The sequence below is a fragment of the Condylura cristata genome, unplaced genomic scaffold (assembly GCF_000260355.1).
Source record: "Condylura cristata isolate star-nosed mole 26May11 unplaced genomic scaffold, ConCri1.0 scaffold00002, whole genome shotgun sequence".
Classification (NCBI taxonomy): Eukaryota; Metazoa; Chordata; class Mammalia; order Eulipotyphla; family Talpidae; genus Condylura; species Condylura cristata.
Genome location: NW_004567103.1, coordinates 9,581,764 through 9,608,334, shown reverse-complemented (window position 1 = coordinate 9,608,334; position 26,571 = coordinate 9,581,764). Strand labels below are relative to the sequence as shown.

The window sequence follows — 26,571 nt, the reverse complement described above, 5'->3', positions numbered from 1 at the left end:
GACCGCCTCAGCCGCGCTCCCCCAGGGTGCGGGCGCCGGTCCCTCGCAGTCTCCCGCGCCGCGGGGGCGGCTCGCCTGGGCTCTGTGGAGGCCACCCCTGCTGGACTCGGGACAGAGTTGATGCCGGCCGCGGGGGACCGGGGTGGGAGGTGGCGTTGGCGACGCGGGAATGGGATTTGGGGTGCGGCTGCCTTGGGGTATGGTGCGGGCGCAGACCTTCCCCACCGACTACCCCCCCCCACACCCACGCACACTGGGTGTGGGAAACGGGCCCTGCCTTTTCCTTCCCTCCCTCCTCTCGCCCCCTCCCCCTTTACCCTGCGGGTACGGGTTTCTCCTCCAGGTTTGGGGCTGAGCCCCGGGCGAGCCCTCCCCTCCCCCACGGTCCTCCCCTCCCCCCACGGCCCGCCCCGCCCCTGCAGGAGCTCACGGGTGATGTAATGCGGGGTGGCGCGGGCTGGGCGAGCGGCTGCCTCGGCCGCGGCGCCGGTGGCAGTCACTGTCCTTGGTGAAGAGCCGATCTCGTGTCTCGGTCCAAGGGCGATGGTCAGTCATCATCCAGCCCCGCACACTGTCCGCTCTTACTGGCAAAGCCGGGCCGCCCAGCGGCGCTCCGCTCAGGGTGGGAGCTCGGCAGCGGCATTTTCCTTTCACACTTGGAGGAAATTTTGGAGCGAAGTCCAAAATTCCCCGATTCCCCTCCCCCACTGCTTCCCGAGATTTAGAGGCCGGAAGATGGACCCGTCGCCAGGGTTGGCTGACCACAGCGGGTGGGTGGTAGCTATTTTCTGGGTGCGCAGGCCTTTCCCAGTCGGAGGTAGGGGGGTTACTGTTAAGTTCATGGAATTTCAAAGCCCAGCTTTAACCTGCACACACCCCCCCTCATACTCACCCCCATCTTCCACTTAAACTATTATACACAAGTGCGCAGACCCAAGACTCCGAGGAATAGGAGATGACTCTTCCGAGTTAACAACTGACAGAGCCTGACTAAGCAAGTGAGCAAGAAGTAGCTCTTCTTGAAGAAGACAGGTGAGCCAAGCACAGGAATGGCGCTTTGGGGGCCACAGGAAGGGGTGATGACCAGGTGTTCTTAACCAGAAAGTTCTGTCCCCCTGTTTCCCCAGGTTGGCCCTCATCACAGGAAGAAGCACCCCATCTCCACCATCGGAAGGGGAAGAGGATCAGAGGGGTTGCTCCCTCTTTCTCTCCTGATTCCCTCACTGCACAGTCTGATGCCACAGGGGATGCTGATGGACAGGAGGGATGGATGGGACAGAAGCTGAGGAAAAGGAGGGAAGACGTAGTTGTGTTTCTACCAGTCTGACGCCAATGTGCAGATGAGAAGAGGAATTGCCCTAGACAGCTCTTCAGTTTCAGGAACATTTGAAAATTATTTTTCTTTCATGTAAAAAGTGGATGTGATAGACCCTAAATTTGAAGCCCTAAACCAAAGGACCATTCGAAGCTTTTGATAAGCCCTGGAGGTCTGCCTGCCTGTGGGATGAGAGGGGAAAGGTGGGAGCTAGGGGAGCATTGCAGGTGGGTACCGCACGGCTGGTGAGATCCCGCTGAAGAGGTGTGGGGGTGTGCCTCTAAATCATGCACAGGGTGGTAATCCAGGGGCCTCAATAAAAGTATAATTTAAAAAAACCCACTCTTTCCATGTCCCTGTTTCAAATTTTATGAGTATGATTAGAAGTGGTAATTGTCTTATGTTTTTATAAGTATATTATTGTGTGATGGAGGCGGGTGAGAGGACATCTGGAGAAGGCCCTAGTCTTACCTTGGAATATTACAAAATAGCACAAGTCTAACCCTCTTTGGGGGAACAGCTTTCTGTCCTTTTCTCTCCCCCCTCAAGAGGTCTGATTGCAGACTTAAAATTAGCCATTTTATGCAGTTTTAAACAGGGTCTTCTTTTAAGAAAGAATTATTTATGCATACAAGAACTGGGGAACAAGTGGGGGGGCAGGAGGGGTGAGAGGATTCACCAGAGTCAGAGTGGGGAGCAGAACAGGCAGATGGACTGAACTGCACTGCTGAGGGTAGAGGTGGGCAAGACAGGAGAGGTCTGCTGCGCCATGTGGGTCAGCTCCTGTGCCGGGACTGAACTCGAACTTGTACTGCAGTGGCTGCCTAAAGCTTCAAAGTGCTGCACAATGCGATGTAGGAGGGAGGGGGGAAGAGAAGCCCAGCAGCAGGAGGAAACTGCACGAGTGCAGTTTCTCTGCTCCCCACCCCCCTGCCCGCATGCATTTCCTGGGGCAGTGCAGCCTCTGTGCCAAAAGGGGGCTGAGGAAAATCCTGAAGCCAGCAGGTGCGCAAACGGCAAGCATTTGGGCAAAGCATTTAAGATTGTGCAGCTTCACTTTGCAATGTGATTGCCCATTGAGTGAAGAACTAGAGATGGTGCTTGGGGCGCCCTAGCTTCTCAACCTCGGCACTGTTGACTCTTGGCGCTGGGTAATTCTTTGCAGTCCATGCTATTCTGTGACCTGTCAGATGTGTAACAGCATTACTGGCTCTAACCACAGATGTCAGTGGAAATTCTTCCCCAGTGTGACAACCAATATGCTTCCCCAAATCATCACTGGGTGGGGACCACAGGTGTACACCCAAGTCAGAGCCTTGGTCCAAGTGCAACTGCAAGTAAAAACATCTACCCTTCATCCAGCTCAAGCAAAGACAGCATCCCCAGTTAGTCCTTCCTGGCACTCCCATAGCTCACCATAACCTAGATGCCCCTACATCTGTTGCAAGAGGAATAGGTAAGCTTGTTGGGTGGCAAGCTCAGGTGGCTTCCAAGGTGTAATCTGAAACTGGCCCTGTCCAGGGAAGGCAGAGTGGCCAATGAGCAGGGCTGGCGGCTCCATATTGACCAGTGGCCGTTGTAATAATTAAGGGAACTAGAATTTACTTACAAGGCCTTGTCTCTGGTGGCTGAAAGACAAGCAGTACTCGGCTCCTGCTCCCCAGATCTCAAGCTTATAGAGTCTTCAACTGGGACTTAATCACGTGTGCAGTCCAGATGGTCTCAACAACACAAAACTATTTCAAGGCCATGTCCTTGGGCACTTCGGAGAGCACATTCCAAGAACAGGTAGGTCATATTCTTTTCACTGCCAGCAATGGTTTTTAGCAATAATATATTCTGTCGGTGGAGTATTAGTGCCAGTGCCATAGTTTTCAAGGGGACTTGGCATCCCCAATTATTTAGGACCAGTGACTCATTTTTAGAATGCATAGAGGTGACACACAGGCTTATCAGTGCAGTGATGTTGCTGAAAAGTACTTAAGTTTGCTCTCAGCATGTCACAGTTCTCTGCCCAAACTGACTTAAGGTCCAGCTCTCCCAGTCGCCTCTAGCAGCCGTATGGGGGTCTGGTCATTCAGGAAGAAGTTAGGTCAAGTATGTGTTGAAAGGGACTGGAGCCAGAAACCAGGAAGTCATATTCCCATCAGGCTTCCAAGTGGCTTAGCAGGACTCTGGCTTCCAGCCTAGCTATATAAGACTATCCTAGACTATCTATTAGACTTTATATTAGACTTTGTATTAGACTATAGCTTAAACTATCAGACTATATATTAGATTTTACATTAGACTATAGCTTCGACTATCTATTAGACTACATATTAGACTATAGCTTAGGCTACCTATTAGGCTTCATATTAGATATATTAGACTCTGTAAGAGTAACTGTGTCCCATTCCAGCTGTAAGTTCTCTCCCCAGGGGTAGGCAGTAGAGGCTGAATTCTTGTTTGATTTTTTTTTCTTTTGAGGACCTGTAAATGGGAGATATTCTCAAGTCATCTCTTGTCCATTCGTCCACCACCTCGAGAAAGAGAATATTTTAGTTTGCAGGGCAGCTGTCTCCCAAAGAACTTCATGGGGGACAGGTATTCCCAGTGAGTACGGGTTGACTGTCTTGAGTCCAAATTCAAGGTCTTCACCTTACCTATGTGAAGCCTGAGATAGGCTGCCCTGTGCCTTCCCAAACTGTAACCTGGGGGATGAGAGCAGTTACAGCATCACTGTTGTGAGGGTGGGGTGCCATACACACAGCCCAGAGAAGGGCACCCCATCCCATTAACACTTGTTTCTGCTTGTGTCAGGGCTTTCTGTCCCCCCTTCTCAGTAGTCTCCACAGACACCTGATGGGAGAGGCCTCGAGAGTCATGGAGCCAATCGAAAGTCACAGAGTGTGGCTCTTTGTTTCAAAGGTAGAGATACAGGCAGCATCACAGAGAGACCAGGGGGAGGCCCGGCCTCTGCAACTAACCATGTGCCGTGGATCTGACAGCTGCAATAAACAAAGCCCTGTGTAATCTAAAGGGACAAAACAAAATCTCACTGGTAAACTGGAGGGCTGACATATAGGCAGGTAATGCCAGCCAGAAGCAAATAGCAGATGAGTCTGTCAAACTGTTGACATTTCAAAATAGACACTAAGTTAATTCAATTTGATGTTTATTGAATTCCTATTCAGGGGACATGGTTGCTGTGTGAGAAGATACCTGCCTCAGGATTTTTAAAAAAAGATTTATTTATTTATGTATATAAGATCTGGGGTGTGTATGTGGTGGGGGGTGCAGGTAAGGGTATCCACCAGAGACAGAGTGGTGAACAGAATAGGTGGATTGACAGAAATACACTGGTGAGGGGAGCAGCGAGACAGGAGAGGTCTGCTGCGCCATGTGGGTCAACTCCCTGGCCAGGGAATTGAACCCTAGGCCATTGGGGTAATAGTGCTGAGACTTAACCCCTAAGCCACCAGGGAGACTCTAAACCTGTGACGTATTTAATGCCCCAGAGCTGATACCAGCTGGCAGGTTTAGCAGTGCGAAGATTGGTTTTGTGACAGCTGACGGTCACCAAGGCTTCCACGTGCCAAACCTAAAGGAGTCGAATCTAAAGAACAAGGGAGAAAGATAAGAACATGGCAAACTTGTTTTTGCATCTTAAAATGTTTTTTACACAAGAAACTTGAAAAATGGCTTTTCTGTTCTTAAATTAGCAGAGCTCACAGCAGTATCTTCCCATTCTTATTTTTCTACTCCTATTCTGTGATGACGGTGCTAAAACAGAACATAAATCTCCAACTTGCTAACTCAGGGCCCAGGGTAATTTCAGCTATCAAAAGCTAGAGCCTTCTGAAGATGGGTGGGGTGGAGAAGGGGAGGATTCCATTTCCTTGCTTTCTCCAACTTCCAGAGACCCTCTGGCCAGTGGCCACGCCCCTCCAGGCTCACTCCTGTCCTGACCCTGACCCCTGCCTCCCTCTGAAGGACCCTGGCATCTGGATCACAGGATGGTCCAGGATCTCCCCCATTTCAGGACTGAAACCTAATCAGCCCCTCTGTGGAGTCTCTTTTTGCAGGCTCCAAAGTAAGACACTCATGGGTATGTGGAGCGAGGATGTGGCCAGCTTTAGAGTCTGTTGTTTTCTTGGCCTCTCAGTTGAGGCTGCTCATAGTTGAGGTGATTGGCTCTCAGGTTGCAGCTGCCTTAGACCCTGCTTATCTGCAAAAGGAGATCAAAGGGGCCAACATTTCCCAGTATATGATGGTCCACTAGTCCCCCAGCTGAGAAATCAAACATCAAAAGCATGCTAGTGTGAACCCAGATAATATGAAGTGCTAGAAGTGCATTTCTCTGCGAACTTTCTCCTGATTCCAAAGCCTTGGCTGCCTGAGATGCTAAGGCATGAACCTTCCTGGAGCATCCCCGATGACGGAGTGGGTGTGTACATAAACAAGCCCCCTCATCTCCAGGTGAGTTAAATCTGAGGCATGCATTTTCATCTTGCACTGAGCTTCCCAGCAGAGTTAAGCTCTGGACCCTGGCTGAGGTTGCAGATCTGACTGGTGCCTTTTAGTAAATGTCTTCACTGCTTTCCCTCATGTATGTGCTCCCCACTGGTGTTCCCTGGGGACCCTATCTTTCCTCAGGGTGTACTTCTGGTTTGTTATACACAGAAAAGCTTTGAGAGGGAGAGCAGAAAGAGGAGGTACAGGCAGAAAGAGGAGATGACAGAAGCATTTTTAACTGAACCTCTTTTGGAGTAAAAGTGATCCACGGATAACTTGCTAAACATGCTGGTTTATTTGGAGGTGGGGAGGCCCCAAGCCCCCAAGAGATTGCACACCAAAGCACCCTGAGTGTGGAGTAGACAGGGCAGTGGGGAAGAGCTGCGTGGAGACAATCAGGCGGCTCACCCACCGCCCCCTCTCTGGCTTCGGCAGGGGCTCACTCCGGGAGAGCCAGCCAGGACCGGAGCTCCTGATAGTTATGGGGAGGGCTGCCAGGAGCCATGGGTCTGGGTGGCAATGCCTCAGGTGCAGCAGAACAGGGGGGGGGTGGTCATTGTAACAGAAGCCACCAAGAACCCCTGGCCCCTCTGCAACCCCCGCAGCCCGCCTTGAAACAGAGGCCGGCCAGAGAGAAGGGAGAAGAAGAGGAAGAGGCACCATTTCTGAAAGGATGAAGTCTCACCCCCAAACAGGTGAATTTCAAGCTAAAAAGGAAGTGATTGAGTTGTTAGCAAAATCGAGTGTGTCCCCTTGCTGGGGTTCCAGGTGGGGGCTGGGTAAAGCAGGTGGTAGAAGGCCACACATGTGCCAAAGCAGGTCTTTGATTTCCAACAGCCTGTTTCATTGCTCCACGCTGGTGGAAGGAGCCCAGGAGCGTGGGTCCATTGGATAAAGTGAGATGCTTAACCATTGCCAATGCGTTTTTCATCTTTGCCTGTGCGTAGGTGCTCAGGCAAAGTGAGCCCCATCTGGGGGTAATCTGCAGGAGGGGGAGAAAGGTGTCAAGTGTATACTGTCTCCCTCCTGTGGAAGGGACTCAGGTGAAGGTTGAGGTGGGGCCCCAGAACGTGTCATTAGGCATGAAGGAATCATTGTTGGTGGGCAACTTGGGGACATGGCCTTATCTGCTGTAAATGCATCTTGAAGTATTCAGGATGTGTGATAGTGTGAGTTAGCTTTACAGTACTTGAGCAAACATGTATTTAAATGTACTTTGTTGTAGATAACTAGACACTGAACAAGTGGGGAATAAAATAAGATTATTCTGATGTGTGAACGTTTTTTAAGCTGGACCTTAGAAATTCAGGTGTCCACTTGATTACATTCTTTTATGATACTTGAAAATGATCCAAGCTGTCCTTAATCAGAGACAGAATCAAAACTGGTGTAACTCTTATAAACATAATACTTACGCTTACCTTTCTGAAGCACTTGAGTTTCGAAGGACTGAAACAAGACTCTTGGAGCAACATTTTTATTCATTATTCTTTGCTCCTCTTTCTTTTTCCATGAACAGTTTTACTTAACCCTCATCTCCCTTACTCTCTCCCATCTCACAGATAAGGAAACTGAGGCATAGGGACATTAAGTGACTTGGTTAAAATGGTAAAGTGGCAGAACTGGGATTCATTCCAAGCAGCCCAGCAGCGCCCACTCTTAATCTACTTCTTCCCCACAGAAAGCAGTTTCTGCAGGTCCTACAGGGTGCTGACCTCAGCCCAGGGGAGGGTGTGTCCAACTCTGTTTGTGGAGAGGCAGTGTGGCGTGGAGGAGAGGAAGGTGGGGTCACAGAGGACTTCCTGAACAAGGGTTCTCCTTGGTGAAGCAGACAGTGAGCTGGGTGCTGGGTTGCCTGACCCGGCTGCTGAGGCACCAAAGGGCATTATGAACTTGGGGCTACACTCTTGTTTTCTCCCAGACCACATCCTTACCCTTTGATCTCTCTTTCCACTCACCTGGTGTTTTCCTCCTCTTGCCATGGGGGAAATGGGCAGGGAGCACAAGGCCCTTTACTGCAGTGAGCTGGCACCTTCTTACCCCAGCCTGGCTCCTGCTTTATCCCAAGCGAGTTCTAGTAGTGACTCCTGCTCCACCAACACACCCTGCTCTTAGCTGAGATGTTCTGCCTTTTCTTAACTGCAACCTAAATGACATATATTATATTTGCTTCAGGAATGCAATGTTCTGATTTGGCATTTATAGTCATTGTAAAGGGACCACATAAGTCTGTTTCCCTTCTAGTTTTTCAAATGTGCGATACTATATTAAAGTCTGTGGACTCCACTCTATAGATTACATGTATTTTACAATTGGGTACTTATAACTCCTGCTCCCCGAAACCTGGTTCACCCACCCGCCCCTCCTCTTTCATAACCACTAATCTTGCGGTGTTACCTGCAGAAACAGGAGGAAAGTCAAGCCTTTCACAGCTTACCGCCCTGTGCCATCCTAGCAATACTTCTCTCCTCCTTTCGCCCCCAACCCTGCTCAGGCATCAGCCCACAACCCTGTCCTTAGGATTCCAGACATCTGAGAGTATCGTTTCAAAATCCATGAGTGTGCAAGGGAACTAAGAAGGATGTATTGAAGACTATCAGTGCTATGCAAGCTGGAAAAAAGGGACCTTTCCCTGCAGCAGATTTATTATTTTTAAACTTTAGTTATGCATATAAGAAGTTGGCTGTATGCCAGAGGTGCAAGGTATGAGAGGATTCACCAGGGACAGAGGGGGGAGCAGAACAGGTGGATCGACTGAAATATACTGCTGAGGGGTGCAGCGGGGAGACAGGAGAGGTCTTCTGCACCATGTTTCAGCTCCCTGGCTGGGGATCGAACTTGCACTGCAGTGGCTGGCAATAGCTTGACAGTACTGACTTTAACTCCTGCACTACCAGGGAGGCCCTCAATGAACAATTTTATCTCTTCATTGTATATTGAGGTTGTTCAAAATGGTGCATAGGAGAAGGGAGCATGTTTGTCTACATGGGAATTGGTTTTTCCTTTAATACCTGTGAGAAACTAAAGCTGGAAGTGTGGCTTGGTTTGTGGAGATGCAGGAGTTTCATGAAGAAACTAGACCATGTCTTCCACAAGCTGCTCACACCGTCTACAGGACCATCCTGTTCGCAGCAATGCCCTTGCTGAAAAGCAACAGCTGGCTCCTGGGGTTATAGTGAGCCAAGCCAGACAAGTTCCGATACCCAAGATCTGCTTGATTGCCTCTTGATGATTTCGTAATATTTCCTATAAAGCAAAGCAAGAGATCAAGCAGCTTCCACTTAGCATGGCTAGTCATAATTGGTCATTTATATACTTTTCTCCCTGGCCCTCATAAGTTCTCCTTCCTAATTTCTTATAAAGAATGACTTCTTCCAAAACACTGGGAGAGTTCAGAACTCTTTAAATGATGTATTATTTATCTGTCTGGCCACACAGATTTCTTTGGAGTCATTACTGACTCATTCCTCCAGAGTCATTCAATCTATCAATGGCACAGTTGCTGATTTAATAATAGCAGATTTGGCTTTCAGGAGATGGAGGTAGCTGTGAAGGGCAGATCCAGGAGACTTTATCACAGCGTGCAGACACAGGGTACTCGTCTTCACACCAGAGACAAATTTATGGGTCTGAAGCTTATGTAAAGGTCCTTTAAGAAAAAGAATTCAAGTTATTCAATACTAGGTAAGAAATGAAATATTCACTTAGCATTATAATTTAAACCTCTGTCAAAACACCACGTGGGTCACCTCCCTGGCTGAGGACGGAACTCAGGCCTTAGTGGTGCTAGCTGAGACTTAACCCCTAGGTCCCCAGGAAGGTGCTGGGGAGTTTCCCAATGTGCTCTCATGATGAGCATGTCCATTTTAAAGATTGTTACTTATTTATTTATTAAAGGTTTATTTATTTATGCACACAGGCCTGTAGTCCAAGCCAGAGGTGTGGGAGCAGCAAGAGGATTCACCAGCAACAGAGTGGGGAGCAGAGGAGGCAGATCTACTGAAATACACTGCTGAGGGGATCAGTGGGCGGGTCAGAAGAGGTCTGCTGCGCCATGTGGGTCAGCTCCCTGGCCGGGGATCGAACTCATGTCAAAGTGACTGCAGATTGCTTCGCAGTGCTGTGCTTTAACCCACTGGGCCACCAGGGAGGGCATGATAACTTTAGGAGACACTCTCAGATGTTTTTCTTTAGTTCTCAAGGCATTTCAGAGGTTGTTTGCTGCAAGGACTAATCTTAAGACCTTTTTCAAATAGTTTAAATATATACTTCTAAAAAATACTTTTTTCGCCTACTATTTGGTGCCTGGTTAGATGGCATTTCACAAGGTGGGGTGTGCTGGCTGTGGTGGCAGTTAGGATCATCCCCTAGACTGGCTCTGGCTCTGGACCAGTGAGCAGTGACGCGAGAGTGCCTGCCAACCACATAAACATCCCGGTAAGCCTTAGGTATGATCCAGCAATGCCCAGGGCTACCTGTGCCACCCAAAACAAGGGATAATGCCACCAGAGAGAAAGAGATTCACGTGGGAAGAAGCAGCAGTGGCCTCAGTCACTTGCAATTTTGTAAGAACAAGTGGTGTGGCGCCTTCTGGCCCCCTGCTCCTGACCTTTAAGCCATGGTGCTGATGCATGCAACTGTCTGAGATCTGCAGCTTTCTTTCTTTCTTTTTAATTTAAAAAAATATACTCATTATGTTACAGGCTAGCCCAGAGTGAACTGGGCCGCCTGTCTGTGGGGCCTCACCCGCATGCTCACAACTCAGTTACACTGCAGGGACACACAAAAGGGTCAATAACGGTTTTATTTACAAAAGGGGAAAGGAATAGGAAACAACCCAGGGAAAGAGAGCGGGATACAAAGTAACTGGAATACCTTACGGCTAGGCTGACTGAACACACCAAGTCATGCAGTCCTGAGAGCTGCTTCCCGAGCCAGAAAGCCAGAGCCAGAGAGCCAGAGCCAGAGAGCCAGAGCCAGAGAGCCAGAGCCAGAGATGCAATCATGCCCTATTTATCCCCCAAAGTCCCAGAATTCCTGCTAGCTCCGCCCTTGGGTCCTTGCAGTTCTCTCCCTGGTACTGCTGGGAGTTGTAGTTTCCAATCACTGGCGTAGGGGGTAGGGTCCAGAAAGCTGGAGTAGGGGGTGGAGCTCATAAGACTCTGCAGAGTTCCTTTAGGACATCCTTCCCCTTAACAATTACATCGTCCTTCATTTTTGTCCAATGTGTGGCTTCCCCGAAAATCCCCACGGCCATTCACCATGCGCCATCACCATGTCCCTTGTGCTGCCCCCACTCCACTGCCTGCTGCCTGGATGAGGTTTCTGCAGCAGCATCAAAGCCACCTGCCTGGGATCAGGCCGTAGGGCTCCATGGTCAGGTGAGGAGAGATGGGACCCCTGAGTGGTGAACTTAATATAGTAGTCACACATGTTAATTTTCAGAGCTGCACACCTGACATTGATGTTATAATCTGGTGTTCAATTGGGTCATAGGGGTGGGAAAGGCTCATGCCGGAGCTAGCAGTCTGAAGTCAGGCTTGACTTGGAGTGGAAGTGATGCCGCTGGAGCCTGGTCTCGGTCTCCCCTGGACCCAGCGAGGAGGCATTGTCTGTCAGATCGGGGGATTTTCTTGGGCCACATGAGTGGAGATTCTCGGTTTCTCCTTTGATTACAAAATGAAGGCTGTCCCACGGAGATTACAACTGAGAAGGGAAAAGGCACAAAATGATGTAAAAATAAACTATTATATTATAAAGAAAGAAACTGAAGGCTGTCACCTTTGGAAACATTATCTTTTGCAAGTAGCAGGTGTCGGTCTTAATATGGCTGAAGCCTGGAAGATGTTGTTGGGGGTAAACTGCAGGGTACAACCAGATATTGGTGGTTCTCCTGCAGGCAAAAGAGACCCTGATGCTGGAGTTGATGAAGCTCAGGTTGAACAGCATGCTCAGGTATTACAACTTAGAGAATCTTTGCATTTGGAAAGTTGGAAGGAGCCCAGACCTTGAAGTTGTCTCTTGTTTTCGCTGTTTGTCTTTAAAGCTATACAAAGCTGTGGATTAAACAGAATAAATGTCTAAATTTAAAAAGGAAGCCAAGCCAGGGCTTGACTTGGCTGAGACTAGGGAGCAAGCTGGAGTCCAGATCCAAAACCAAAGGAACAGAACAACAAGGCTATTCCAAGGCAGTGATGCCTCATGCAAGTTTTGAGCAGAAGCAGCTTTAAAAAGCTGCCACCTGTTTCTCCCAGTTACTGCAGGCACAGCACGGAGAACACAGGCTCAGCTCACCACAGCACCCAGCGAGGGGCACCCGCACAGGTTCTGCCTGGCCCTCACGGGGGGTCTGCCTGGCTGCCGAGGACAGCTGGATCTGAGCCTCTGCCCCTCCGGGGCCAGCTTCATCTGGAGACATGAAGGCCCGGCTGGCTCAGACCCGCAGTGGGGTGTCCTAGGAGTGCTCATTCTAGACTGCCCACTGTCCAGGGACTGGCCCCCTGCATGGCATTCCCCCACTCCTGTTTTCCCCCTCTGCTCCACAACTCCCCTTCAGCTGCATTCCCAGAAAGAGCCCAGTTCCTACACTCCATCTTGCTCATCAGACTTTGGTGCAGCCTCAGCTTCTGGAAAAGCCCACCTGTGATACGTGCCATCCAGTGACCTTACAATAGGCCTCTTAAAAGTAAGAGAAGGACCTCCCTGGTGGTGCGGCTGTTAGGGCTCAGCACTATCAAGTTATTTCCAGCCACGGCAGCACAAGTTCAATCCCTGGCCAGGGAGCTGACCCACAGGGTGCAGCAGACCTCTCCTGTCTCGCCCACTGCGCCTCTCAGCAATATCTTTCATTCAGTAGATACACCTGTTCTGCTTCCTCCGCTCTGTCTCTGACCGGGAATCCTCTCACCCCCCCCCCACACCTCTGGCCTCCACCCCAGTTCTTGTGTGCATAAATAAATAAAAATAAATCCTTAAAAATATAAAAGTAAGAGAAAACAATATTTGAACTATTTTTTTCAAACTATTTTTAAACTAGCAAAAAAGATACAAGCTTGTCTGAGTCCCTTCCCTTTTGCTTAATAACTTCAATTAAGAGTATCACATTTAAAAATCTAAACTGTTTACTTGCACAGTGAGCAAATGTAACAGACTGATTGAGGCTTATTTGGTTATTCTTATAGGACATATTTTTAAAGTACAGATTTCCCCTCCTTAGATCTTTTTATGAGCCTCTCAAGAACCTTTAGCCAGACATTTTCTTCAATTTCACCAAAATTTGAAGGCCATGTAAATTTAAAACAAGTTGTACAGAAGGAAAAAAAAACTGAGTTTAATCAAATTCCCTGGTAGGAAGGAGTGATTGTCTTCATCATATGCTTCCAGTTAAAATGAGACTCAACACAAACGTGGTGAAACACGCTCTTTTCATTAATACAGCATATCGGTATCTCAAAATATATCCACATGACTGAACCTCAGGTTTATTTCATTACAGCTGGGGACAGTATCCAATTAAGAGAGGCCAAGAGATTTGAGAGTCGGTTGAATTATTTTCGTCAATGGGGCCACTAATCATAACTTGAATTTTTCAAATTTGCGTACTTTAAAAAATGCAAGTAATTCTTGACTGTGTGCTCAGACAGACTCAAACAGTCCAGAAAAACTGGGAGTGAGAAAGGAGCCGCCAGCATCCTCTCCCCTGCCTTTCAGCGGCTCTCCAGAGGCAGCCACTGTGAATCATTTATAGTGTAAGTTCTGCTCGTGGTTACCTAATGCGTCTCTAAATTACATACTGACATTACCACTTCTTGATCTGCCTTTAGATATTGACTTTCTGCTATTGTGGATGGGGCTTCAGCACCCCTGTTTTTCCAGTTTGTGTATTTGTGTTACTATTTTTAATCTCCTCGAACTGGAAGTGGGACATTAAAGATGACTTTTTTATTCCTGTTTCTCCATGGTTCGTCTTGTAATGCCTCTCCCACCCTGCTTACCTGTCATTTCTCAGCCTCTGTTAACCAACTTTAATGTTGTTGATGTTGATAAATTTATATTGTTTAGTGACCATAAATAAGCTCCCGGGCTGTTTGTCTATAGTTTGGGTCTACATGCTGAAATCTGAAAGGAAAATGTTTACCTTTCATGAGTCATGACTTAGTCTATCAGAGCCATAAAATGTGCTGTGTTTCACTGCTGTGGACATGAAACCTCCCCTGAGAAAGCTCTAGGCATCAAGGGCAAATGCTTTTATTTTCATTTATCCATTTTTCAAAGCCAATCCCACATCAGACTCTGTGTATTTGAATTAGGACTTTTAGTTGATTCTTTGTTTTTCCTAGTTGATCACCTTTCCTATTGTTATTGTTGCTCTTGAAAGAAAAATAATATAGCTTATTCACTTGTTCTGAATGTCTCCTTTATTCTGTCATTGAATTGTATTTTCTTCTCCTGAGTCTTAGAATCCTCTGATTTCCGTTTTAATTTGAACTGGTTTTTTTGTTTGTTTGTTTGTTTTTCAGAAGGCTGTTCAATTTCCAACTTGAAATGTGTTTTCTTTCGATTTCTGGTTAGTGACATTGTTGCTTACATCCCATACCAACCTCTTTCTTATTCATCTTCAAGCAAATTCTTCAGAAACAGATGGCAAAGCAAATGCTGCTCGTTCTTGAGCGTCAAAAACACAATGACCATTTCCCATTCAAAGTTGATAACTTTTGCTTGGCATGCTGCAAAATTATTTTTCCTAGGAAATTTCCTGCTGTGAAGGTTAATGCAGTTGAGTCTCATTTCCTCCTGTTGTTTCTGTCTGGAAGATTTAGAACATTCTTTTATTATTGGTGCTCTGGTATTTCACAATATATCTGAGTCTGGGTTCTTATTCAAGATGATTTAATAATATGAAGGGGCATAAAGATACAGTGGAAATAAAACATCAGACATTTCTTTTTTCCTTTCATTTAGTCTCCTCAGCTCGTAAAGGTAGCTTATTAGAATATTTATTGGTTGAGGGTCCTCCCTGGTGGCACAATGGGTTAAAGCAGCGCACTATGGAGCTACCTCTGCCACAGCAGCAGGAGTCCCATCCCTGGCCAGGGAGCGACCACATGGTGCGGCAGACCTCTCCTGACCTACCTACTGCTCCCCTCCGCAGTGTATTTCAGTGGATCTGCATGTTCTGCTCCCCATTCTGTCTCTGATGAATTCTCTCATCCCCCACACCTCTGGCTTGTATTCCAGTTCTAGCTGCATAAATAAATAAATCTTTTAAAAAAAAAAAGAAACCTTAAAAAAATAAAAGAATTTTTATTGGTTGAATGGATTGATTCTCTGATTTTTTTTGAATTCTATTTCTTTGCAGTTTTGTTATTTTACCTTTTTTAAAGAAACTGCCTCAACTTTATCTTGCAACTATTCCAGTGATTAAAAAAATATCATTACCATTTTTTTTAATTCAAAGCTCTTTCTCGTGTTCTCTGAGGATCTCTGAACATAAGTACTTTACTGAGAGTGATGTGTTATAGGCTCTCCAAAGGTGCAAACAGAGACTTCAAGGCTCTTCTATCACCTGAATTATTTCTGCTTTCTGGAGATTGACTATCCAGTCTCAGAGATGCTGCATGTGGGAGCTTGTTGACTGGTGGGCTGTGATCTGGTGGTGATTTTAGCCTGGGGACCCGACAAGTGACAAATATTGAGCACCTCTGCTTGTGGTCCTGCATCTCAGGAAAAAAAAATTCATTGTATTCCTTTAGAGCAGAACTGGTAGCTTTTTCCCCTGGGGATGATGTTCATGGCCTTTCTATCTCTGAGGGTGGGGGTGGACCACACTGAAGCCTTTCTCCACTCCAGATTGCAGCCTCTTCAGTTATTAAACAAATAAATCACCCACTTTGTTCTGTTGCTAGTTTCCAGAAATTTGCTTAAGTCTCTTATCTGTGAAATCACCCTTCAATAGTTATGCTTTGCTCCTTCTTTCATCCTATATGATTATTTTAATGGAATTTACAGGGGGAGGGAGTGAAAAATGTGCATTAACATACAGATACCACCTTGAATCAGAAATGTAAGGGTTTCCTTCCTATGCTAATTTAAAAACACATAGATTCATTGTAGAACATCTAGATGTTTGATCTATTTTTCTTAACAGACTATATAAAAATAAATACATGTCCTTTAAATGTTAAATAATAAAGATACTGAATTGGGCACACAAAGAGAACAGTTCTCACCTGTTGAATGTCTTTTGTGCCCAATACATGATAGATAGTGCTTCACTGGTACCCATTTTGCAGACAAAGAAACTGAGGCTTGGTGAATCAATTTATACAGGGTCGCAAAGCTAGTAGGTGTGTAGGTGGGAACACAGATGTGATCAGAAAGGTCTTCGTGAGGAGAAAGGACTCTTGACTCATCTCTACCCCAAGTCTGAGCAGCATTTGGAGGGAGCTGGCTTAGTTGACCCATGAGTCTCCTGTGGCTAGCCAGCTGCTGTCTTCTATTTTCACTCTGCTCTTGAGAGATGCTGTGAACTTTGTCCTAAGCAAATACACTGTAATCATATTGGCATTTCAGTTTCAGAGAAAAGAAATCATTAATTAAAATGTACATTATTGAACACCCATAGTGCATGTCGGATTCTACTACGGTAATGGCAGTAAATGGATAATTTATTAATCATTTGCTACAAATCCAAACCATACCGACAGATAATATTAACATATGATTTTAAAAGTTGGAGTTGCTTTCCTTACATTAATATCATGTTTCCTTTCCTCACTCTGAAGTTTGAAAAGACTGACATTTTCTGTGGGTTTCAAATTGAATCAATATTTATCACTCTTTTTCAAACCTGTTTCATGACAATGTATCGTACATATGCAGATGGGGGAAAAATGAGAACAGTGAGTTCTGCCAATAGAGGCTGTTGGAACAGATTCTGTCATCTTGACTTGTGTTCTAGGGGAAGAGAATTAATCACAGTAACAGATAGCACTTGTAGTTCTTAATGTTATGCTACTTTCGAATTTACAAAGTAACTGATGACTGTGAGTGAGTAAGTGTAAAGCACAGTGTCTCTGCTTCACACAGTACAATTTGCATGGGAGTGAGCAATGAGGGAGACAGCTTGTCTTTTTTAAATTATTGCTGGAAGGGTAATTGCTGTCTCTAGAACCTTCTATGCAGGCGCAGCAGTAAGGAAATAGACCTAACAGAGAGCTCAGAACAGTACTTTTCTATCCTCTGCATATTGACAGAAACACCCAATTAAGGGAAAATTTTATCAGTTCACTCAATGTATCTTTTTTTAAAAGATTTATTTATTTATGTATACAGAACTGGTGCAGGCCAGAGGTGCAGGGGCAGAGAGAGGATTCACCAGAGACAGAATAGGGAGCAAAACAGGCAGAACTAACGAAGAAGAACACTGCTGAGGGGAGCAGTGGATGGGTCAGGAGAGGTCTGCCGCGCCATGTGGTCACCTCCGGGGTGGGGATCGAACTCATGCTGAAGTGGTTTTAGCTTCTTAGCATTGTGCTCTAACCAGCTGTGCCACCAGGAAGGGTCCTCAATGTATCTTTTCATGTATTATGAAGCTTTCTCTTTTTTGCACTTCACAGATGGACAATTGGTATTCTTCCTATTCAAAGGAGGGGGAAAATTCCTGAAAAATAGAATATTTTCATTGCAGGGGCTTAGAAGGGAAATACTTGGATGATGAAATTAGGTGAAAGTTGCTTATACTGGGCTGAATTATTATTATTTTTTTAAGAGAAACCAGTGATAATTTTGATAAGACGTTCTGCCTTGCATTCAAATAGTAAAGTTATCATAAACTCCAGTTTCTTGCTGAGTAGCTCTGCAAACTCAAGGTATACTTGAAATTTAAGCGAGGTCCGAAAAGAACTTGGTAGCCCAAAGAAGGCATTCCAGAGCTGTGGCAGGTGACACTGGCTAATGAAATCATCTTTATGTGAGAAGAGAAAACTCAAGTGATGTAAAATAGCAAGACGAAGAGGTACTGTACCTGAACAATGGCCCTTAGTGTTACGATCCTAGCAGAGCAAGAAAAAAATTGAATTAGAAGAGAGCTCCATTGTAGTTTAGTAGAAACTGCCAATTGCTTCTGTGCTGAACTTAGAGCTGAGCTCACTCAAGAAATGCAGCATGGAATTACAGATGATGTAATGCAATTTCAGACCAATATCTGCACCCAGAGGGAAATGGAGAATCATGGCCAATATGTAGAAAGTGAACATATCTTTCTTTCTTAGAGATGGAAAAGACTAGAATGACAATCTATAGGTGAAGATGGGGGAAAATGCTACACAGAGACAAGAGGGAACAGTTCACAGAAGCTACCATGGTGTCGTGTGATCATGACACCAACATGACTTCCTAGTATTGTATTTGTGTTAAGTAGAAATGGGTATGTCACGTTAGAGTAGCTTATTGGTGACAACCAACAGTGTATTATACTTGAGAACATCAAAGTATGGAACAATCACAAATGTTTTGAAGGAAAAAGTACACATGAAAAATTATTGGATTTTGCTTTGAAGTTACACCAATTTGTGGGCCTTTCTGGTGATGCAATTGGGTGGGTGGGTTGCGTTCCAGTGCTATATATTACCAGCCACTGCAGCACGAGTTTGATCCCCAGCCAGGAGGGTGACCAACATGGCACAGCACACCTCTCCTGTGTCCCCACCTACTGCTCCCCTCTCCTCTCTGTCTATTTCAGTACATCTGTCTGATCCCCCTTCTCTCTGGTGAATCCTCTCACCCCCTCACCCCCTGCAACTCTGGCCTGTACCCTGGTTCTTGGATGCATAAATCTTTCAAAAAATCATTATATTAAGGAAGTTTATGTCAGAGGGTTTAGAAGTCTCTAAGCAGTCCCTACATGGCTCTTTCTAAGCATGTAGACCATGAGGGGGGTGCATCATGGTAACCCTGTGGGACCCCGTCTCCAATGTGGCTTACTGAAAATTATGCTAAACCCTCTAATCCTGAATTGCTTCCTTTGGGGGTATAATAATGGCACTTATCCTTTAGATATTTTAAAGAATAAATGAGATAATGGAGTACTTAAGGGGTGCTGATCTATAACATTTGTTAAACTGAGTTATTTCAACTTGACACACTTTAGTAGGTGTAGTTTGGACTATAAGGACAATGGACTTTCAATAGAACTTTCAAGATATTACATTAAAATAAAAATTTCCTTCATAATAAAATAGATGGCTCAATGACTTAGCCCAGAGTCACCTTTGCAAATTTCTATCTACAGAGGTTTGGGGGAAACAAGTGAGTTGCATGGACTGTGAATCTCCAATAAACACTTACCTTAAAAGAGAGTGATGCTGAATATATTCATCTATTGATCGCGTCACTCATGCATATATTCATGGTTCATGGATTCAGTGATCATATTCCTTTTATCTGGAATCTGAACTAAGAGACCCAGAGGGAAATTTTAATCTGTGGGAGGTCGAAAGTTCCTTGAGGTCAAGGCTGAGATGGTTAAACTGGGCCAAATCCAAGGTCAGATAGAGGTGAGAGTTAAAATGAGCAAGAGACAGGCAGGGCCTGGCTGATGGTGCCTGGGGCTCAGGTCAGATCCATTCTGTTCCATGAAAACTGTAGATTTCTTTACTGGCTTAAGTTATTGCCACCTCACTCCTCACTTTACCTACCCTAGTTGTCTTTAAAAGAAAAATAATATATTTGGTCCTCCCTGGTGGCACAGGGGTTAAAGAGCAGCACTAAGGAGCTATCTACAGCCACCATGGCCTGAGTGCAATCTCTAGCCAGGGAGGTGACCCACATGGCACAGCAGACCTCCTGTCTCCCCTCACTGCTCCCCTCAGCAGTGTACTTCAGTCAATCTGTCTGTTGTGCTCCCCACTCTGTCTTTGGTGAGTCCTCTCATCCCCTACACCTCTGGCCTGCATCCCAGTTCTTGTATGCATAAATAAAAATAAAATCTTAAGGGCTCTCCCTGGTGGCACAGCGGGTTAAAGCACAGCACTAAGAAGCTAAAGCCACTTCAGCCTGAGTTCCATCCTGGCCCGGAGGTAACCACATGGTGGGGCAGGCCTCTCCTGACCCACCCGCTGCTCCCTTCAGCAGTGTATTTCATTACATCCGCTTGTTCTGCTCCCCACTCTGTCCTGGGTGAATCCTCCACTTCCCCTGGGGTACTGGGTCTGTACCCCAGTTCTGTTTGCATAAATAAATAAATCTTTAAGCCGCTGCGCCACCAGGGAGGGCCTGTTTTGGTTTGTTTTACAACACAAGACTCTACTGGTGTCTGAAGAAGAGGAGACCCCGCTGAGGCAAGACATGGAAGGGAGAAGCTGCTCTCTCCAGACTCAGCAATACCAATAGACGTTCTTGGGTCTGCGGTCTCCTGCATCCCCATCACCTCCTCCATAACCTCCTCCGCCAGTGTCTTTAGACAGGGCACATAGGTTCTTTCTAGTGCATCCACTGATGTGTCTTTGGGGCCATCAAACTGTGCTTCAAGGATGTTACCATCACTCTGGGAAGTTAAGGTTTGGGAATAATTTTTCCTGATCATGTGCAGACTTACACTGCTCTCCCACCTCGGGGGGTCCCTGTCCACAGTACCCACAAGTTTGACCTGGTGATGGAGCTGGGTGCTTGCCTCCAGTCAGGCTTCCCGGGTACCGTGAGTCTCGCGGTATAATGGTAACCTGCCTTCAGCCCCTCCAGAACCCGCCTGTTCCGCTGCAGGATTTCATGACCTGTTTTCCCTTGCTTCCTGGCATCTCTGCCTTCTGGGACCTCCACTCAGTCCCCGCGGAACAGATGCCAGTCTTCACCAGAGATGGGTTCCACAGGCACCCAGCATCACCTGATAGAGGGTTCCCCTTTTTGTCTTCCAGGGAACCTGGGTGGTTCATCCCATGGCAGTAGTTAGCTGGCAGAGTGACCTTGGGTGCTAAGGCCAGCAAGGCAGAGTCGCATGGCTGCAGGCTGAGAAATCCCCTTGGCATCTTGCACTGCCCGGGCTCCGCCATCCAGCCATAGTCATGCTCCCCTGTTGACTGTTAACATGCCTTTTTTCAAAAGTCCTGGATACTGTAAACAGAAACTGCTTTAAGCTAATGCACAGGAATGTCAACACAGAACTGTAGGGGTGGGTTAGTGAGGCTGAAATTCCTTACTGCTAAAGAAGCATGATACTGAAGTGTTGAAGCAAATTACCTGTGAGGTTTCAAATCAAGGTCTAGAAAATAAATATTTAATGAACATTTATTCAGATGAACTGTGTCAGTGTAGCAAATATTATTTATTGCCTTATATTATTTAATTCTTTATCCCTTAATAATTATACAGTTATTTTTTAAATGTTACTATTATTGACTAAAGTACTATGTATTACCATTATACAGATAATATAGAAATTATTACTATGTAATTCAAATCTTACCTACCCAAATGTCACATAGATTATTCATGACATTACTGCATAATGCCTTTCCCTTTATAAGTACTACTATTTAGTGAAGTTAAATTTTGTACAAGTAGTGATAGCAACTAATAATTATTTACTAAACAATAATTACTATTATCTGAGTATAACACATAATACTTGTAATAAAATATAAAGTACTGTGTATACTAAATTGTACTTTATTATAAATGATTGGGTCCCATTGTAGTCATCTCCTCATAATATTCAAAATAAAACTCTAAAGATACTTAAATAAAATTTCAATATATTTTTTAAAATAATGTGCTATATAATAACAATTATTTCCAATATTTAGAAAATACAAAAAATAAACCTAAAAAAGACAAATATCCTCAATTAACTCAATTATACAATTTCCAGTGACAGCTACTTATTCACCTTTAAGTTTATTTTATTTTGGCCTGTTTTTTTTTCCCCCTATATAAACATTGTTTATTGTCATTTTCCTTGGTTGTGGTTATAAAGATTGAATTTTCTATTTTATCTTTCTTTTTGTTAAAAAAGACTTATTTTCATCATAATACATTTTTTAAAGATTTATTTCTTTGTGCATACAGAACTGGGGTACAGGCCAGAGGTGCAGGAGCAATGAGAGGATTCACCAGAGACAGAGTGGGGAGCAGAAAGGCAGATGGACGAAGTACACTGCTGAGGGGATCCGCGGGTGACACAAGAGAGGATGTTAGGGTATCCTCTTGTTACCTAAACTCATTTGTTCAAGTCTGCTTAGTTGCTTTAATTTTTTTTAAAGACGATTTACATTTTATTTTACTTACATTTTTAAAAAGAGTTTCTTTCTTTCTTTTTGCTTAAAATAACTGGGGTCCAGGCCAGAGTTGTGTGAGGGTGAGAGGATTCACCAGAGACAGAGTGAGGAGCAGAACAGGCGGATTTACTGAAACACACTACTGAGGGGAGTATGGGTCAGCTCCCTGGTGGGGGATCTACTTAAGCCTCCAAGGTGGGCAGTTGGGAGACCAGGGAGGCCCCTTTTTAGTTACTTTAAATGGTTACCATCACACATCTTCTTAACTCATAGGAAATCTAGATTTTATACTTAATAGGCAATAGAATTTACTAAAATATGCTAGGCAGAAAGACTATTCTGAGTCTTCTATTTTTCTCTTACCACAGTTCAGTAATTCTTCACTATATATGGTGTTTTGGTTTTTGAAGGCTGCCCTAGGATTGTGCTAATATTTGGAATATTCATCTTTTGGCTTTTTGTTTAAACTTTATTCAGTTTTATTCAGCTTTTAGGAGCAAAATTGATATGCTTTAACAATCAAACAATACAGAGGCATTTATAATGGTTTATGATCTAATGTTCACTTTACCCTGAGATAAACGATAATAATTTCTATAACCTTCTATGTTGTTCTCTAAGCTCTTGGTCTTAAAACATACAGACACAAAGAAAGAGTTTGTTTTTTTTTTTCACTTAGTTCCTTATTTATTTATTCTTTAAACATTCTTGTCTATACTTTCAAAATACAGGCTTTCCCCTCTCAAGTGTGCTCACCATAGTTTTCCCACCACCAAGGTACCCACAGTCCTCCTGAACAAGCCTCTCCTCTCCCATGTTGTTTACTTCTCCCTTCCTCTCCCCACCCCACGGCGCCCAGCGCCTCAGATCTACAGTCTGTTTTCAAGTGTCCATCTCCTATTTTGTCTGATCCTTTGTGTGGTTTCTCTAGATTCCACATCTAAGTAAAACCATCTAGTATTTAGTTTTCCCTCTCTGGCTCTCTTCACTTAGAATAACTCCTTCCAGTTCCGTCCATGTTTCTGCAAATGTGTGAGTTTATCATTTTTGATTGCTGAGTAATATTCCATGATATATGTGCCACATATTCTCAATCCATTCATCTGTTCTGGTATTTAGGTTGTTTCTTCATCTGGTTTATTGTAAATAGTTTGGCTATAAGTGTAATAGTGCAGATTTCCTTGCAAAGTGTTTTTGTGCTCTTTGGATAGCTAGCTAGGAGTGGAGTTATTGGATCATATGGTAAATCCATTTTTAGTCTTTTGGGGACTCTCCAAGTCTTTCATCCATTTTTTGGTTGATTGTCCATCGAGGCTGGCATTCCCTCCAACAGAGTGATAGGGTTCCTTTTCCTCCACACCCTCGCCAGCACTTGTTCATGGTGTTTTTGATATGGGCAGTATCTCCTTGTGATTTTGATTTGCATTTCTCCCATGATAAGTGGTGATGAGCACTTTTTCATGTCTGTTGGCCAACTGTATGTCTTCTTTGGAGAAGTGCCCATTTTGTTCCCTTGCCCATTTTCTGATTTTTATACAGAATTGGGGTATTGGCCAGAGGTGCGGGGTGGTGAGAGGCTTCCCCAGAGACAGAGTAGGGAGCAGAAGTACACTGCTGAGGGGAACAGCGGGCAGGTCAGGAGAAGTCTGCCGCACCATGTGGGTCACCTCCTGGGTGGGTGAGGATGGAACTCATGCTGAAGTGGCTTTAGCTTCTTAGTGCTGTGCCACTAAGGAGGGCCTGGATTTTAACTTACTGCGCCACCCGGGAGGGCCTGGATTTTTTTTTTTAAAGATTTATTTATTTATTTATTTATTTATGCATACAAGAACTGGAGTACAAGTCAGAGGTGTGGGCTGGAGTTGGGGGGGTGCTTGGTAAGAGGATTCACCAGAGACAGTGGGGAGCAAAACAGGCAGATCTACAGAAATACATTGCTGAGGGGAGCAGCTGATGAGACAGGACTGGTCCGCTGCGCCATGTGGGGCAGCTTCCTGGCTGGGGATCAAACTTGTGTCTCAGTGGCTGTGGACAGCCTCAGAGTGTTGCACTTTAATCCTTTGCGCCATCAGGGAGGCCCTGGGTTGTTTGTTTTCGTTGAGTTGTATAAATGCTTTGTAGATCTTCCACAGCAATCCCTTATCAGATATGTGGTGTGATAGTGCTTTCTCGCACCACTAAAGTGTCACTTTCTTTGATCGCTGTTTTTGTAGCTGTACAGAAGCTTTAGTTGGATATAAACTCAGTAGTTTGTTTTGTATTTTCTTTGCTCCTGGAGATGATTTCACAAAGATGTTTTCTAAGGTTTATGTCGTGGGGTGTTAAACCTATGTTTTCTTCTAGGTACCTTATGGTTTCAGGTCTTACATCCAAGTCTTTCATCCATTTCTAGTTGGTATCTGGTATGAGATAAAGGCCTAGTTTCATTCTTTTGCATGAGGCAGTCCAGTTTTCTCAGCACCATTTTCCTTGTTCCAGTGAGTTTACTGGGCCCCTTTTCTCATAGGTTAGTTGTTCATAAATGTGTACTTTTACTCTGGACTTCAGTCATATTCTATTGGTCTGTGCATTTTGTTTTTCTAAATGGCACTATTCCATTCTACATCTTTTTTCGCTTAGCAATGTTCTGGACATCTCCAGAACAGCAGGGTATACCTCATATCCTTTTAAAGGCTGCATAATAGTACATGGTGTGGGTGTATCATAATTTATTCAATTGTTCTTTACAATGAATATTTAGTGTGCTTCCAAGTAAATTTTTTGGACATCATAAATAATGCCATAATGCAAATTCTTAAGCCTATTCCTACATATTGGTTTCTACATGGTACAGTCTTCTCAGTAGAATCCTTAAAGCATATGAATATTTTATAGATAGTCACATACATTTTGTGAAAGATTGTAGCAACTGACATTCTCATCAGCTCTCTATGAGATTGCCAGTTTCAGTTCCATCCTCAATATCAGACTCTGTTTCTGTTAACAACTGACAATCTGCAGTGGAAAAATTGCCTACTTATCTTGTATTTCCAAATGACTATTGGGGTTATATATATTTTCACATGTTGATGACTGCACTTTCTTATCTATAAATTGCCTGTTTATACCTTTGTCCATTGTTAAATTGGGCTGTGTATCTTTTTCTTAATAATTGATAGGAGGAAGTTTTATATTTGGGATGGCATTTGAACTGTTATATATGATGTAATTATTTTGCTCAAATCTACCACTTGCTTTTCCTTTAAAAAAATTATTTTTTATTTATGTAGGTATGCAAGAGCTGGGGTGCTGGCCAGAGGTGTGGGGAGGAATTGAGAGGATTCCCCAGAGACAGAGTGGGGAGCAGAACAGGCAGATCTACTGAAACACACTGCTGAGGGGAGAGGTCTGCTGTGCCATGTGGGTCAGCTTTCTGGCTGGGATCCAACTCACCTTAGTGGTGATAGTGCTGAAACTTTAACCCCTTGCACCACCAGGGATACCCAAATGTACCATTTGCTTTTCAACTAAATTTATGACATCTTTCCCCACATATTTGAAAAAAAGGGGATTGTGGAATTTTATTGTTTAGGGGCTTATTTCAGGTGAACAGTAAGTTATGCTTACCACCACTTATTCAATTAATCATGCATCACCTTGAAATGAAATGCCAACTTGACTATATAGGAAACTCCCATGTATTTTTGGATTTGTTAATGTCACCTCTATTCTATTGCATCCTCCCCCTAACATCTCTACTATCACAGTAGAGTGTTCCATATTAGGTAAATAAATAATTGAACTATGTTAAATTTTTTGACTTTGAATACACTGTTCTTAAATTCTTTCAGTATTAGCCCCATAAACTCTAAAATATAAACATGTTTTAGGCTAACGTGCCAGAGAGCCATTTTGTCGCGGTAACATTGTAAGAAATTTCAATATTTGGTCCCATCAAACTCTTGCTGCAGGGGCTGTGGACAGCTTCATAGTACTGCGCTTTAACCCCTTGAGCCACCAGGGAGAGCCCAGAAATTACTAATTCTTGAACGATTAGCTATTGCTCAACTATCAATCCACTTCTGTCTGGTCCTCTTATGAATTCTGTATCTTTGGGGGTTTGGTGGATATAGGTGAAAGGTTCACATTAAAGGAGTGAAAATACAACTGAAGGTATATAGATATGTAAATGAATAACAAATTAATTTTTAAAATCCTATATCCTGGGCTTTTAGTTCTGATTTCTCCTGAGATTATTAACTTACTCAGGTTTTCCCATCTTCTCAATATAGAGCTCATTTCCCATAAAATATCAAGCTTATTGCCACATATCATGTATCATATTTTCATAATTATTTACCTATATAATATGGTGATAATACCATATTTATTATATCCTTATTAAATTTCTATATGAAACATAATTTTTATTAATGACTTTTTCAAGAGGTTACACTTGTCCTTTTAATAAATAAGCTTTTGGTTTTACTTATTTCATATTTCCTTAAT

The 26,571-nt window shown here is 44.3% G+C and overlaps 1 long non-coding RNA gene across 2 annotated transcripts; it reads left to right on the top strand.

Moving 5' to 3' along the window:
- The first annotated feature begins 8 nt into the window (after positions 1–8).
- LOC105853628 lies at positions 9–1,647 on the top strand. Of its 2 annotated transcripts, none has more exons than XR_001145453.1 (3): positions 9–181; positions 925–1,032; positions 1,128–1,647. It is a non-coding gene; the product is annotated as an uncharacterized LOC105853628 (long non-coding RNA). The 2 variants fall into 2 exon arrangements; XR_001145451.1 differs by having other exon boundaries at positions 9–197.
- Positions 1,648–26,571: the final 24,924 nt, after the last annotated feature.